Source organism: Crotalus tigris, unplaced genomic scaffold, assembly GCF_016545835.1.
Source record: "Crotalus tigris isolate CLP2741 ecotype Arizona unplaced genomic scaffold, ASM1654583v1 scf7180000017546.9332058, whole genome shotgun sequence".
Taxonomy (NCBI): Eukaryota; Metazoa; Chordata; class Lepidosauria; order Squamata; family Viperidae; genus Crotalus; species Crotalus tigris.
Window position 1 is genome coordinate 4,542,568 of NW_024096465.1, and position 16,810 is coordinate 4,559,377.

A 16,810-nucleotide genomic window follows, 5' to 3' on the forward strand; every position below is an offset into this window, starting at 1 on the left:
TGACCAAATGATACAGTTTTTCCGCAGCAAACATTTTTATGTGCAGGCTATAATGTCAAATTTCATACAATTTTTCCTGAGAATGATGCAAGAAAAAATGGAAGCATTTAGTCTTCTGCCTACATGCTAACCTTAGTGATGGATTATAACTATGCTTAAGGGAAAGGAAGAGAGGGAGGGAGGGAGGGAAGGAGGGAGGGAGGAAGGGAGAGAGAGAGAGAGAGAGAATAGAGTAGAGTAGAGTAGAGTAGAACAGAACAGAACAGAACAGAACAGAACAGAACAGAACAGAACAGAATAGAATAGAATAGAATAGAAGCTGGACCAGTAAATAAAAGGACTTCTCCAATTTGAAAAAATGTTATTTATTTATTACTAATTTATTCACTGTTTCACACAATCACTTCACAGCAGTGCACAGGAGTGATAGGCAAAGCCAATGCAACAATAAAATTTAATGGTATGGTAATCACCCCATCAAAGCAGATTTGAGAATCAAAGTAGTGACCTGCTTCAAAGCAGTTAATCTAGTCAGTCAGATGGTTTAAAATGCTTTGTATCATTGAGTGCTGCTACTGATTGTGTAAATATACAATTTTGAAATTTTGCTTCTACCTATGGGGAATTCTGGGGGTCAACTTGAGTAATATATTATAGGGTCTCTGATACTCAGTGCTTTTTTTTTAAAAAAAAAAAAAAGTGCCAGAACTCACACACATCATACAATCCGCCTTGCCTACCCTACAAGGTTTTCCTTTGTAGTTGAAAAAAAAAAAACTTTCATTTTTAGTGTATCTAAAAGACTAGGATTTTGTTCAAGGCAACTCTGGAAAATCCGTCAAAAAAAAGGTGCCCGAACTCCGTTCCAGTGCATTCTATGACAAAAAAAGCCCTGCTGATACTGACTTGAATTCCCAGCTAAGGAGTTTTATCACCTTATTAAACTGTTTACCTATTTAAGTTCTTTTGAGGTAGCAAAGCTAACAGTATTGGAGGTAACATTCATTTCCCCAAGTCTCTTTTAATTTCTCTATACTGTGAGCTAATGGAATAATAAATTTCTCTTTTAGTCTTTTCCAGCACAGCCATGCAACCAACCATTTAAGCTAACTCTTACTTTCCCATAAATGTATTTACCAGAGGCAGCAGAGTTACAGCAACCTATGTGGTCAATAGTCATTCTTGGGAACTCTGTTCAGAAGAAAGTCAGGTTCTGCTAATGAGTTCTGTCAAAGTTGGTATTTCACCCAAGTTAGCTAGTTCTTGTCAGCCAGATATGACAACCATCCTAAATCCTTAAAATGCTCAGAGATAGTAAAATATCACTACCCACAACCAGTCAAGTGTCATTTTTCAGATTATATTAAGCTTAGAATTTCGGGATAAATAAAAATATACTTACTGTATATTTTAAATAGTTTTTGAAAGTTATTATTTGTAAATTAGAGTAACAAACAAATTTTGTGTGGACAAATTAAAGGCTTCCTGAAGTATCTGCATAGTTGAAAAGTTTTACCAAGATTTTGTTAAAATCATCAAAACATATCATAACAGTTCACTTCATTATTTGTATACTTGTGCCTAGGGCCACCACACCCCTAGTGCCTTGGTTATTTGTGGTCTTAATCCACACTGTATTTTCCTTAAGAGAGATGTATGGGAAATATTTCAGAATGAATTCTCATTCTGCACTGACCAGATAGCTGCAAACATTATGATGCTTTCCCATTGTGGTCTATAGTCAAAGTTTTTTAATCGATGTTCAAATCTAATTTGTTAGCCCTCAGATCATAAACTTAGACTGAATCATGCCATTTTAAATTTTGAATCTCCAACTGAAATTGAATCAGAGGCCTAGTCGATATGACTCCTAATAGTAAAAGGATGAAATGTTTATGGAAATTCTTAGTCTTCCAGGTCATAGTTATCCCAAAGGTACTTTTTCAGGAGGCAACTGGACTTTCTTGTTTTTCTTTGAAGACATTTCACTTCGCATCCAAGAAGCTTCTTCAGCTCTGACGGGATGGTGAGGAATGGAAGGATTTATACTCCTTGCTGGCCATTTGCATTCTTTTAGAGATAATAGGATGAAATCTATTCTCCAATTTCTTAAAAATTCATTTCCTTTTTTTCAAATTCCTTCTGACTTTCAAATTTTCAGCTTAATTTTTATTGTAGAGTATACTTTTTATTGTAGAGTATACTTTGAAAATAGCCCAAAGAGAGAAATTCCCTTGGCATTTCATTTAAAATGTGGGGGCCTGGAAAGCTATACAGAAGAATTACTATACATTGCATTGTATAATAAAAAATGACCTCCTTTAGAGATATTGTCACTTAGATAAATATATATAACAATCCATGATGTTGTTTTTATCTTCTTTCCAGTATACAAGTGACATAGCCTTAAGCAGGAGTCCTAGGTTTTAGGACTCAGTTAATGTAAGTTAATCACTGGGTTTTGCTATTGGACCGTAATTGTGAAACCAGAGGCAAATATAAAGCATCTGGCAGACCATAGAGCAGGGGTAATCAACCTTGGCTGAAGCTGGCTCAGGAATTCTGGGAATTGAAGTCCACGAGTCATAAAAGAGCCAAGGTTGACTACCCCTGCCATAGAGCATGGGGTGGATCTACTCACTTATTCTATGAGATTCCTTGCCAATAAGGAATGTATGAGCTGGGAAACTTCCAGGCATATAAAAGCTCATTCACAGATAGAGTTCATTCAGGAAAGAGTCAGTGGACAGGAATCTATGAATTTGTGGATATTTGCAGATGTCAAAAAAACCACAATCGTTGTGAAAGCCAACAGAATTCTATTTTTTATTTTATTCTGTGGGATATCATTCTTATAAATATTTATTTAGAATGCTGAATAACATGAATTAATTTTGATTCTATTCAGAAATTGTTTATAATGTGAACATCATTATACCAAATCTGTATTGATGAACAGTCTACTCCATGATATTCCTATTTAGATGTAAAGTTAAATTTTAAAAGTGATAGTTAAACAAGAGCTAACTGGAGAAAATAATTAGTGTTACCAGATTGAACAAGCAATACAAATTTCTGGTAATTAAATGTTACTTAAAACTGGGATTTTAAATACACATGGACTCTTTTGCTTTATCTATATCTTCCCTAGGAAATAAAATCAATAATTTATTATACACGAATGTCTTCCTTTGCATTTTAAAACATAATTTATGTGTTTACCATTATTAATTTGTGATATTTTATATACATTATTTTAGTGGAACATAAAAGTAAGATTGGAAGTTTTAATAAAAGATCTGGTCTGATTGTTATCAGTCATTGAATTAATGGAATTCAGGAGAACTGTGTACTAGAAAGAGAAAGGAAGAGAAGAGTTTGTGGACGAAATTGAATCTGGAAAGGAATTTATCTAAAGAACTGATATTTAAAGAAAAAAGTGTAGAGGGCTTCCTATCCTTATACTGCAGGTTTTACTGAACAACTTTCATAAAGCCAATGTTTCACTGGGAGACTGAGGGCCAATACCACAACCTTTAAAGCTAAATTGGTTTGAAAGCTGGAATTCAAGTGGACTGGGGTACAGCTGCATTGGCATAAGTATTATAACTGAAAATCAGTGCATGAATTGTTACATGTAACTCATTCAGCAGATATAGTAGAAAATGTGTCAAGAAACAGTGGTGAGAGCTAAAGTGGTTGCCAAAGCATTTGGATTAGGAAGTCCAAGAACAAGGAAGAAGGAAGAAGAAAGAAAAGAGATGAAGGAAAGAAAGACAAGATAAGGAGGAAAAGAAGATGAGAAGTAAAAAGGAATTATCTGAATGATGTGCTGAAAGGATTCAGGAAGTACTTCAACTGGAATTATATTTTGTGGGCACTAAATTGTGGATAATATTGAAGTAGCAAATTGTATAGAACAGGGCTTTTCAATCTTTTCACCCATTGTACCACTTTTAGGATATGGCAACATCCGAGTACCTCCAGCCACCTAGCAAGGTGTCAAAAACTTGATGACCCCCCCCAAAAAGGAAAAAAGTGATAAAGTACAGATAGTCCTTGACTTGCAATAGTTCACTTAGTAACTGTTTGAAGCTGCCATGGCACTGAAAAAAGTGCCCCCCAAGCCACACCCGAGCAAGACACCTGCCTGCCCGCTCACCGGCGCTCTTCCTCCTATCCGAGATTTTCATTGTTGTGAGCATTGTTGCTGGGGATTGGCAGCAGGGGTGGGATGGGGGGGTTGGTTTTTATTCCCCCTGTCTACTGGGTGGTTGCAGCAGATTTTGGTCACTTCACATGACACTGTGACCGTCATAAATATGAATCAGTTGCCAAACATCTAAATGTAAATCATAAGACCCTGGAGATGCTGCAACATTCCAGCTGATTGGTGCTTCTTCAGGGTCAGCAGAAGTGCCAGGATCAGTGCTGAGCTCCAGCTGGAGCCTGGCGCTGATCCTGGCGCTTCCACTGAGCCCTGACAGCCCTGAAGCTCTCTCGCTCAGGCTTGTGCGGTGCTGCCACCAGTTCAGCTCATTCCCCTTCCCCATTACCACTTTTCTAGGATGGTCGCGTACCACCTGCCAGGTGCCAATGTATCACAGGTGGTACCTGTACCTCTGGTTGAAAAGCCCTGGTATAGAAAACTGTGAATATGGCTGAGGAGAGTTTGATTTTGTGTTGCTTAAAATAGACTGCAGAATTTTGAATTGATAGTAAGCATGGTAGGCTAAGATCAGTCAAAAGAAAAGAATAGGAAAGAGCCATCTTACTCTATTATTGATGAGTGAGCTGAGGAGGTGGGACTTTCCCCCCTTGAAGTGAGACAATATGTTGGGAAGCTTTGAGTGAAAGCAAAGTAGAAAATTGGAAGAAAAGAAAGGAGTAGATGAGGGAAGGAGGCACAAGAGAAGGAAGTCCCATTTCATCAGCCTGCACCTCATGGTCAGGCAGTGAAGATATATTGAAAACTCTGTCAGCCAAAGAATTCTGTCTGTTGGGGTCCAGGAAGAGACCTTTCTCTGCCGTTACCCTCACCCTGTGGGACACTCTACCCCAATGGTGAAGTGGGCCCCCACTTTCCTCCCCTTCTGGAAGGCATGAAAACAGTGTATGGTAGAGTAAGTGGGTGGTGAACCATTCTAAAAAATATAGTTCAGAAATTATTTGCTCATCTCTATTTCAGATTCCCCAGTATCATTTCATGAGCCAAGATAGGTAACTCAAGCTTAAGCTGATGCATTTGACAAACAAACAATTTAACTTTGGTCATGATGAAACTGTGGGTGACAGGACAGATTTGGTTGGGTGAGGAGCAGAAACTACCTTTCATTGAAATTTTTCTAGCCACATTTCAGTGGAACTGCAAGATAAGTAAAAGTGTAGTAGCAATTATGTATCAGGAGGCTTGGTAACTACTGCGGTGCTTCTAAGTTCCATGATAGACTTACAAGTCCTCTGTGACTGTATCTATGAAGCTACCTATCCCAGATGTTCACCTGTCCAGTCAACATGAATAGGGAATGCCCAATTACCAAGAGGTAAGATGAGAGGCCTGAGAGCAGCCATTCTCTATGAGGGTTCTTCTCCTCTGAAATAAATATAAGAGTGCTTCTCATTTTTATGATCTTCCAGAAGCTTAGTTGTCTGGAAGACCTTTGCGATTTCATTTCTTTAAAGTGTGGGCTCCAGATGTGGTAATGATAATGGTATTAGTGGTGGTAATGATAATAGATTTATCACTTTTCATAGTATTGTTTGCATTGGCCACTGTAATTTGTACCTTTCATTGATTCCCAAGAAACTGATGTTGGCAATAATATGTGAATAAACATCAAAAACTCTGTGCATACATGAAACATCCATGCATGCATACTCACGCCATCAACCTTGTTTTTTCTGGAATTGCTATTTTAAAATATTAACAATGTGGGCAAATGAACTAAACACAAGTAGCCTGGCAATTTGAAGCTCGGAAAAGATTGCCTATAAAACACTTATTCCCCATTTCTCATGCTTGCAAATCAAGTCTGTGTGTGAGAGAGAGAAAGAAAGAAAGGGGTGGGAGAGACAGTTCCTCTTTAATCAACTCGTCACTAGTTCAGAAAAGGTCTCAAAATAAAATTAAAGCATGCCAAGAGAAGAATTCAGTTTCAGATCAGTGGTGCTATTGTGTTTCATTGTCAAGGAAGGTAATCTGTTACTCATTTGTAAGTAGGGTAATCTTGAATGACTTGATTTTTTTTCACTTTAAGGAGGCTGGCCCAAATTTGTATAGCAGACTGCTCAGAGATGGAGGGAAAGGGAATATTATATTTGCTTTCTTTTATTTGCGGCTGCCAACATCATCAGGGCTCAAGATGCTGGTCAGTAGGAGAGTCCCTTTTATAGGTTGACTGGGGTCTGCACCCGGCTCTTAGATTTCGTCACCGGGCTTGATGAAATAGACTGTGTTCCACAAGATCTAAGAGCCGGGTGCAGACCCTAGTCAACCTATAAAAGGGACTCTCCTACTGACCAGCATCTTGAGCCCTGATGATGTCGGCAGCCGCCGACAAAATTTTATTAAAATTTTTATTAAAATTGTATAGCATTCCCTGGTGCTCACGTTTATTTACTTGGTTTTAAGTATGGATATACCTAGGGATCATATTTTTAGCATAATTATTTATATATACATATATATATAAATGGAATGAATAAAGCGCGTTCACCAGGAGAGTTTAAAGTTAAAATACTTTAATTAAAGTATTTTACTATATTAAAAGGTTGCCAAGCTTTCGTTGGGAAAACTCCCCAACATCTTCAGGGCTGAGAGACCGTTTCTAACAAGGTGGTTTAAACGGGTTCCATAGACGTCTGTGCTTGGTTCCTAGACCGTGCTAGTATTCCCTGCTGAACAGCTGATAGGTGGGAGGGGGAATCGGAGTAAAGATTTCTTCCGTCGTTCTCTCGAGCACTTGTGTTCACTTCTTAATTGGAGAAAACAACAATAATGACATTGGAGTGCTTAAGAAATTTGAGGATAGAACCACTAAATTTAGCACTACCCATAATAATAATAAAAGTGAATATCCCATACAGAGAGGGGAGAAAAAACATGTGATGACGACCCGTTCGCTTGATAAAAGGGAAAGTAACATGAGCGGGGAATCTGCCCAAATACCAACAGACTTTTGCTCACAGAAATGGGGGGGATTTAACTTGAATATTGACCTATGAGGGAAGATGAGCATGGGGGACACCATGATGGAGGAGGATGATTCAAACACTGAAAAATACCACATCCAGTTGATGCTTGTACATGCGAGCGAAGATAAATACGGGAGCACGCAGCAGAGGAAAGATGTTAAATTGCAGCCGATGAAGCCCCGCCTCCATGGTAGGATACACAATGACATCAAACTAAATCCCCCCGCTGCAACGAGAGCCAGTGCTGCCGGGAGAGGGCGGAACATAGCTTTAACAATACCACCTGAGATCGACGGAGATGTGAACACAAGTGCTCGAGAGAACGACGGAAGAAATCTTTACTCCGATTCCCCCTCCCACCTATCAGCTGTTCAGCAGGGAATACTGGCACAGTCTAGGAACCAAGCACAGACGTCTATGGAACCCGTTTAAACCACCTTGTTAGAAACGGTCTCTCAGCCCTGAAGATGTTGGGGAGTTTTCCCAACGAAAGCTTGGCAACCTTTTAATATAGTAAAATACTTTAATTAAAGTATTTTAACTTTAAACTCTCCTGGTGAATGCGCTTTATTCATTCCATTTATAATTATGCCCGAGAGTCGCATTTTCACCATCATTATTGAACATATATATATATATACATACACATATACATATACATATACATATATAAATCCAGATTTCTTTTTTCTTGACAAAGAGTTAAAGAATTAAGTTGGGAGACTAATATGGCCATTTCGAGCTCATTCTGCTCTCATCTCATCCTTTATGGGATTTGAACTGGGCAGTTTACATACTAGGCAGTGATTTAATCACCAAGCCACAGGCTCTCCTCCCCTCTTTGTCAGCCGAGTCAAGGGAGTATATACAGAAAGTTTTTCAGACAGGCCGGTCTGATTGATTACACCTTGGCATTTTAACTGCTATACTGCAGTTTGTTTTTTACAATCTCTTTTGCTTTGCAGCCCCCCAACTAGGGGCATTAAGCAGGCTCAAGTCGCTACTGCAAAACATTTACAAATCCAGATTTCTTTTTTCTTGACAAAGAGTTAAAGAATTAAGTTAGGAGACTAATATGGTCATGTTGAGCTCATTCTGCTCTCATCAGTTAGCCACACCCTTTATGGGATTCATAGTAGCGACTTGAGCCTGCTTAATGCCCCTAGTTGGGGGGGGGGCTGCAAGGCAAAAGAGATTGTAAAAAGTAGAACTGCAATATAACAGTTAAAATGCCAAGGTGTAATCAATCAGACCGGTCTGCCTGAAAAACTATCTATCTATCTATCTATCTATCTATCTATCTATCTATCTATCTATCTATCTATCTATCTATCTATCTATCAATACAAGCAAAGCATCAGTGCATGAACATTAGCAAAGAAAAGGCAATGGATTATTTCTTCTTTTTCTTCTTCTTCATCTTGATTTTACACATCTGTAAAAGCATGAAGAAAAATCACTATGCATGAGAAGTATTCTATTTATAATTCCTTTATCATTTTTCTTATGCAGTGCAAAGCTATACATTGACGGGTTTTCTCACTGAAGGTTTGTTTTATCAGTTCTCTACATCATGTTTATCGTAGGCCATGCTGGAATCCTAATTCAAACTCTCTCTCTCTCTCTCTCTCTCTCTCTCTCTCTCTCTCTCTCTCTGTGTGTGTGTGTGTGTGTGTATGTGTGTGTGTGTGTCCAGCAATTTCAAGTGACTAAGAAATTTTTACATGATTGGGAAAGAGCCAACACAGTCTAATGGTTTAGAGATTGGGCTACAACTGGGGTTCATGTTAACTGCTGCCATGAAAATTCACTGAGTGACTGTGTAAATCATTCTTCCTCTCTCAGTCCAACTTACTATTTCAACCTTTAAAAAATGGAGGTGAAATGACTATATATGCTGCTTTTTATTCCTAGAAAAAATGAGATATAAATCTAACAAATAAATATAGTAGAAGACAGTATATTTAGCTCAGGGTTGAACTGTGGAATACTTGATGCTCTCTGAGCTCTGTTGTATGCTTACAAACTTTTCATTACTCAACTAGGTAATATCATTAGTATAAGGCTGATGACTTCACTTGGATAATGGAACATCTGCAAGAAAATAACCAATCTCAGAAGCCACCAAGAATCCCATAAATAGATGTAACTAATCCAATAAATTAAGTTTGCCCTGAGTTCAGTTCAGTTCAGTTCAGTTCAAGTGTCTCCTCCTTTCAGGAGACTGATTACCATTAGTCTTCACTATATCTGCCTCTGTGATGTTATATATATATATATGTCTTTCTCCCACGTAAAATTGGAAGTGTCTTGGCGACGTTTTGATGAAGTCCCATTCATCATCTTCAGGCTGGTGTTTTCAGCTTCGTGCAAGGTATATAAAAAGAATCTCCCCACCCTCTAAGTCCCACTCTGAGGACGTTGGCAGAGGACCAGCGAAAGCTAAGTTGTTTCTTTTAACATAGTAAATAGTTGTTTTTATTGTTTTTAAATATCTTTTTAGCAATAAACAACTGGTTTATAGCTCTCCCGGAGATCGAAGTTTGTGTTATTCAACAAATATGCCTGGGATTCGCATTTTGCAGCTATCAAGGATACACACACACACACACACACACACACACACACACACACACACATACGCTCAGATTTCCTTTTTTATGCAATTTCTTTTTTTTTGTGCTATCTCTAGGACTTCAATATTTATTATTTTGTGACTCCAATTCTCAAGATTCTCCTTAAAAACCACATTTTAAAGGCAGCAATCCATCCCAACCCTTAACTATTTGATTTCCAGGGACTTGAAATTGATGATCTGCTGGGTGCCTTCCAATAAATAGGCAGATCAATTACCTCTAATCTGACCATTAAATGAAATGAAGAAAACACTCTTGAGTGGCAGAGGGGACAGCTAATGAATTGGAAACAACCTACCAACAATATCTTCCTAATGTGTCACCTGGAGCATTTCATCCACTAGAGTAGCTGTCTCTTCCTCCTGATGTCCTTGAGAAGGTTCAAGAGAGCTATCAGAGATCCCATATTTTGCTCATTCCTTCAAGATGATGGTTTTAGAATAGCCAGTTGAGTTTTTGTTGAATACAGTGAAAGAATTGCTGCCAATCAAGAAACAGTCTGCAGAAAGGAAGGCAAAGGAGGAAGAAAGAGTGAAGAGAGAAGAGGAGAAGGATCCGTTTTCCTTCTATCTCAGACTGTAGTTTTTCTTACAACGTTGCTACACAGAGAGCAGCAAAGTTGTGAGGAAAGAGGTAATTTGCGCCCTTTTTTAAAATCTACACGCATGAAAAAAGCTTGCTATAACTCTGTTTATCTCCTAATTTACGTAACTAAATTGTGTGTATGTGTGTGTTCCATTCATTACAATAATAATTTTAATATTTTTCTGTTCCATCAAACTATTGTAATTCTAGGGTTTACCTATTGCAGTCAATGAGCAAAATGTGCCAGGTACTCCATGCCTATTTTAGCTTCCTTAATTTTCTGGGCTCTCCTTCCTTTCTTTCAATGAAAAGATACTAGGTCATCAAATTGCCAAGTACTGACTCAGTGAAAAGCACAGTGCATTGGTTTCTCTGAGGAAATTATTGCTCTCAGTTTTACAATTTGTCTCCTGGCTGTGAGAAGCTGCATTTGATTGCCCGATTCACGCAATACATCTATTTTCCATTAAAAGTGCAATTTGTAAAACCGACTTTTATTACTTATCAATTGTTGACAGGAAGAGAGAGAGGGGAACGGGGGATGGGATGGGAGAGGGGAGGGAAGGGAGGGGAGAGAGGAGAGGGAAGAGAAGAAGGGAGGGAAGGAAAGAGAAGTGGAAGAGGGAGAGGGAGGGGAGAGGGAGAGGGAAGGATGCCAGATTATCAGTATCAGAATGATTTCCACCAAAAGATTGCAGAAAGTGGTAGTTTACATTCATTCATTCATTCACTAAATGACAGAATCAAGTCATTGTATTGAACAAGAAATGTATTTGATTGAAAAGGGAATACAGAACTTGGAGGAAGTCAAGAAGTCACATAGATAGTTTGGTGACGCATAGCTGATTCTTTTTCTCTACAATCGTGGAGTTTCTCTATTTTTCTCATCTGAGATCATGCAACCAGGGACCTTGGTATTACTGAAAATGCAAGGCAATAGGATAAATTCCTGCATCCTACCTCAGTTCTAATTTACATGAAAGCTGGGACATGACCACTGAAGTACAGACAAGGATAGAGAAAGCTCGAACAGCATTCTTCAAAATGAAAAAGGTCTTCTGCAGTCACGACATAAGCCTAAGATTGAAAATCAGGCTTGTCAAATGTTATATTTTTTCTGTCCTGCTCTATGGAGTAGAGAGTTGGTCTCTGACAGAAGGCCGCCTGAAGAGACTAGAACCATTTGAAATGTGGATTTACAGGTGGCTGTTACGTATAAGCTAGGTTGACAAGATCAGAAATGAGGAGGTGATAAGCCGCCTGGGAAAGCCAAGGGAAATCATCAAAACAATTAAAAAAGGAAAGTTAGAATATTTCGGACATGTGATGTGACACCCAGAAAAATATGGCATACTCCATTTAATCCTCCAGGGAAAGATAGAAGGCAAATGAGGTCCAGGCAGAAGAAGAACATCATGGCTTCAAAATCTAAGGGACTGGTTTGGACAAAACTCAGCAGCACTTTTTTGTGCGGCTGCTGATAAAAACAGGATCAACAACATGATTGCCAACGTCTGATGAAGGATATGGCACAAGAAGAAGAAGAACATCCTACCCAATTCAGGAAAGTTGAATGCATGCCAAACAGTATGCCTATACAGAAGAGAAGCCTGCACTGCAGTTTAAAATGGCTTTGGAGAAACAAATGTGGATAATTGCAATGGAAAATACTGCAAATGTGTGTGGGATGGAAAATACTGCAAATGTGTGTGGGATGTAGACTACAGAAGCTCTTGTTTTGTATTTTCAGCTGGGATTAGAAAACTGCATCTAACAAGAAAGAGTGAGAGTATGTTATAATTAAAAGTACAATAGTAAATATACAACTTAAACATATATGACAGAAGACAAACTTCGTTTTTTAAACTATATTTTTACAAGTACAAAAATAAACATAGATTTTTGGCAAATATGCATATTTTTGTTTGCTACTTTTAACACAAAATCAAGATCCATGTATAGGAAGTTTTTGCACTAAAGCATTGTTTTGCAGCAGCTTTCAGAAAGTAAGGTAGTTGAAAATAAATTAAAAGCAACTTGGTTCTGGAATCCATCTTCACATGATAGTCACAATTCCTATAGTTGATGTGGGTTGGGGTTAAATATATTGATTCTTCTCTTGCCCTTGTTCTAATGTCAGAATTGGGAAGAAGCAGAGAGTAATGGAGAAATCTGCTTAGTTTTCATTTAAAGCAAGAAACTTACACATTCTAATATAATGTGGATAAATTTCTGTGTTTTACACTTTGATAATTTCAAAGGTATGTGTTATAAATATAATTGATAAAGCTATGTTATTATAATTGATAAAGCTATACATGCACCCACAGTGAAGATATAATGGCAATATTCATATTTACTGCACCATCATTCAGATAGTTGCACACAGTTCTGATAGACCATAAGTTTCATGGAACAAGGATGTAGCTACTATCTTAACATTTAAATATAATTTATTTATTCAGAGTAAGATACCATTGAAACCAGTTGCTAAGAAGAGGAAGGTAAAGAAATAATCTACCACTATGTGGACTTTCTGAAAGCAACAGGCCAAATCTTCATGCTTTGTTATAAATTGGTAATTGATGTGAAGATTCACCAAAGCTTTATTTACTGCTTCTAGGATGATGATGATGATGATGATGATGATGATTATTATTATTATTTTATAGTAATAGATTAATCTTCCCCTAACAAGTATTTTCTAAATGTACTGAATGCTAAATTCCAGAATTCCATGGAAGCATATATGTATTCAAGAAGAAATCTTGGAGTTGCATATATAGTACATCTAAAAAGTACCAGTCTGGAAAAAAATTGCAGCAGGAAATAGTATTAGCAACCCATACCACATATTTAGGACATGCTCTTTTCCTACAAGAACCTATATAAAACAATGCACCCAGTGTTTATTACTGTGATCTTCCTCTAATAAACTCAGTGTAGCATCTCCTCCTCCATCTCTTTTCTAATAACAACCTTCTGAGTTGGTTAAAATCAAGAAATAACACCTGGTCCAAGATAATCTAATAAGCTTCCAAAGTCATTGATCTATTTCTGGCCACTTCTTGTATTTATCTCTGTGCTGTGGGGCTTTTTAATTGTATTTTTAATGTAATTAGTTTGTTTAAGACTATCAACACCCCTGAAATGTGAAACATATTTTGCTAGCAGATTTTGAAAATGAAAATTCTTTTTACACCAGGTTTTTCTGTCCCCCATCTGCACTCTCCTCCTGTATATAAATGTGCCACATTAAATCTACCAAAGGGATATTTTCAAAGTCCTTCACATGCTGAAAATATGACACTGGATATCTGTCCTTTTTCCCTTCCTTAGAACAAGATTGCATATCCAGACAATTGTCCTGTGCTAAGGTGCTCTACCACCTTAGCAAAGAATATATAATTTGAAAGATCACTAGCTTGTATCCAGGGTTGCTACCTTCCCTAAATATGGCCCCACTTTCATGCTTCCCCTTCATGCTTCAGCTGACAGAAAAGCTTGCAAATCCTTTTCTTCATGGTTGCATCTTGACCTTGACCCCAAAGCTTTAGAGGAGGTAGCCTCTGCATTTGAAGCAGCCATTGTCCACTGTCAACTCCTTTTTTTCTTTTGATATTAAGGAGAGCAAAAGGTCAGGCGAGATACTCGCCTTCTTAGATTTAGCATTTGGTGGAGGTTGGGGACAGGGGGTGGTTCTCTTCTTTCCTTTGCAATGTATTGCTTTTTTTTTTTTTTTTTGTATTTTTCCTTTTTTTTCCCCCTCCCCAGTCTGGTCCACTATTTTTTCTCTGGTATATATGAAGAGAGGGAAAGAAATTGGGAGGGGAGAAGGAAAGCAATATAAGCGAGAACCAAATCCATATATGTGTCAGACATTTGGAGGAAGAAAGACAAAAGCACTGAGTTAATTACCCATCATTTGCTGCTGCTGAGACGCACAGATGGTAGCAAGTGATATGTGAATAGCATGGGGCAGTGAATTATTTGATTTTTTTAGATTAATTGCCAATGGCGAAGTAGGTGATTGCAAACTTTGTTCTATTTACAAAGGTATAAAATATATACATGTGTTCTTTTTAAAATGAAATATTTGGAGAATGCTAAATATGGGATATGGCTTTCCCACGATAAAGATATCACATTAGACCAATGAATAATATTTCATTCCAGGTAACCTGAGAGAGAAACAAAAACTCCTTATGAACTGGATTATAAGCAGCAACAAATAAACCTTATATATTCATACAGCAGAAGATTTCACTGTAAAAAAGGCACTGGGAAGAAAGCTGTTATATGGAACAGTAAATAGAGAATTGTGCTTTTTTTTTAAGCACTAATAAAGCACAGATTGAAAATAGAAATCGGAGATAAGAGTGACAATTTCACAGCAGTGTCTTGCTTGGCAGAGATAGTGATGAGAAGAAAAGAACAAAATATGTTGTGTGTATGTATCTGCGCATGCATGTGCATTATACAATACAATACACACACTCAAACACACCTTCCAAGGTCAGGATGATATAATTCCTCTCCAATTGGCAAAAATGTTCAACCTTTTTTCTTCCTTATAGTAAAAGAAGAAAAGTGTTCTTGCAGTTTCAGTTGCATCAATAATTAATTGGTACACGGGAAAAGCAGATGCCGTCTTTTTTGCAGATCATAGAAACTGCTCCATCATCAAAATGTTGCCAGTCATCTCGTTATTAAATCTATATGGTGCTAATATTATGAAGGATGAGAGAGAATGAGAGGAAGCCAGTAAGCCACAATAGTCTTCTTGGAATGCATTCCCCTTGATGGCATTTTCTGACATTTCTAATTTAGCTAGAAAGTGGTTGTCTGCAAGCTCAGCTGGGATGGGGGAGTTTCAAGAGGACTCCTTCCCTGCCCTTCTCCTTAAGGAGGTTTCTTAATCAACCCAAACAAAATCTGGCCCACATTACTGGTACAGTGACTTTGCATTGTAAAATGATGGGGGGGGGAGTTGCAAGAAGCTGGAAGAATGAGGCTGGGTTGTATTAGTCAGCAACACTGGGCAGTGCATTTAAACTGCCACCCCTTTAACATGAATCTAGGTTAAGAAAATGCAGCACAAGCCAATCTGCTCCAGAGAAAAGAGAAGCATCAACCATTACAGGAGACTAAAATTTCCAACATGTGGTTTTATTAAAAGCTAAGCTTTCAATACAATATCATTTGTTAAAAGCTGGTGGATTTCCTTTCTTTCACCCCACCCCACCCCACCCCACCAATCTCTTTTTCACTTGATATGCCAATACAGGAAAAGATGCAAATAAGGCAACTGCACAGCTTCCAGTCAACATAATAGCACAAAGAACGATGGAGGCTGTGTGCGTAACTTACCTACCTTAACGGCACACTGACTTTGCAGAGGCAATGCTTGAATCACTGAAGCAGCAGGAGGGAGAAGGTTGGCACACATTTCTCCTTGCTGTAGCTTTCCATAATAAATCTCTCATAGTTCCAGTTCAGGGTGTTGGATTTTTAAAAAGTAAATTTAAAAGAATGCAGCATTTGAGTGAGAGAGTAAATGCTGCAGGCAGGGATGGGTGATGAGTTAGCATTCCTAAAATGAGAACATTGTTTCCCCTTTCTGAAATTAGAAAGAAATGAATGTCTATATCCAGTAAAGATAATTTAAGCAAGCTTGCAAGCAAAATATATCCAGTTAGGCTTTGAAGAGCGTATCTTTTAATCCTGCCTAGACGAGATAAGGAGTTGCTACTGAAGGGTCCTCTAATGTTTATTTGAACACAAAGGATGGATGATTTATTGTACAGGACATAACTGTACCTGTGTACCTGCATATTGATAGCAGTTCTTGAAATATCACACAATTCCTCGCACATTCCAAAAAGCAGCGGCACTTTGGAAAAAATGCTGGGTGATAGAGCAGAGGGAGAGGAAGGGAAGGGTAGGGGAAGGAGCCATCTCTGGAAACAGAAATGATGGAATCAGAATCTAGACATTATCTGCTCATGTAATCATAAATATTTTTAAAGTGTAACCAGTTCACAAGGGGGAAAAAAGCATTCGCATAGCTTTTTACTGTTCCAGAAATATTTATTATGAAAGCTGTGGGTAGCTATTACTTATAGCCTTGTAGGTCTTTCCTTTTCTCTCCCTCCCTCCCTCCTTCCCTCTTTTCTTTTTTCTTTTTTTTCATGAAACAAAGATGAAATTGAAATTGATTTTTGGGGCAGACATTTATATTGAAAGGAAAATCGTTTTATATTTTTCCCAAGGTGAGGCCCTCATTCATTCTGAAATACAAAAAGTCCAGGAAATGAAAACCTTGTTGGACAACAACTGGCCAGGCATTTTGCATAGGAGGTTTTCCATTACCGGTAGAATTTATTCTTTGTTCT

The 16,810-nt window shown here is 37.9% G+C and overlaps 1 long non-coding RNA gene across 2 annotated transcripts in view; it reads right to left on the reverse strand.

Annotated features, from left to right (window-relative positions):
• Window positions 1-16,068, reverse strand: part of LOC120304697 — an 87,799-nt gene extending 71,731 nt beyond the window's left edge. For both annotated transcript variants that reach the window (XR_005555800.1, XR_005555798.1), the window contains exon 1: window positions 15,790-16,068. This is a non-coding gene — a long non-coding RNA (uncharacterized LOC120304697). The remainder of the gene's footprint in view (window positions 1-15,789) is intronic.
• Between the last annotated feature and the right edge of the window lie 742 nt (window positions 16,069-16,810).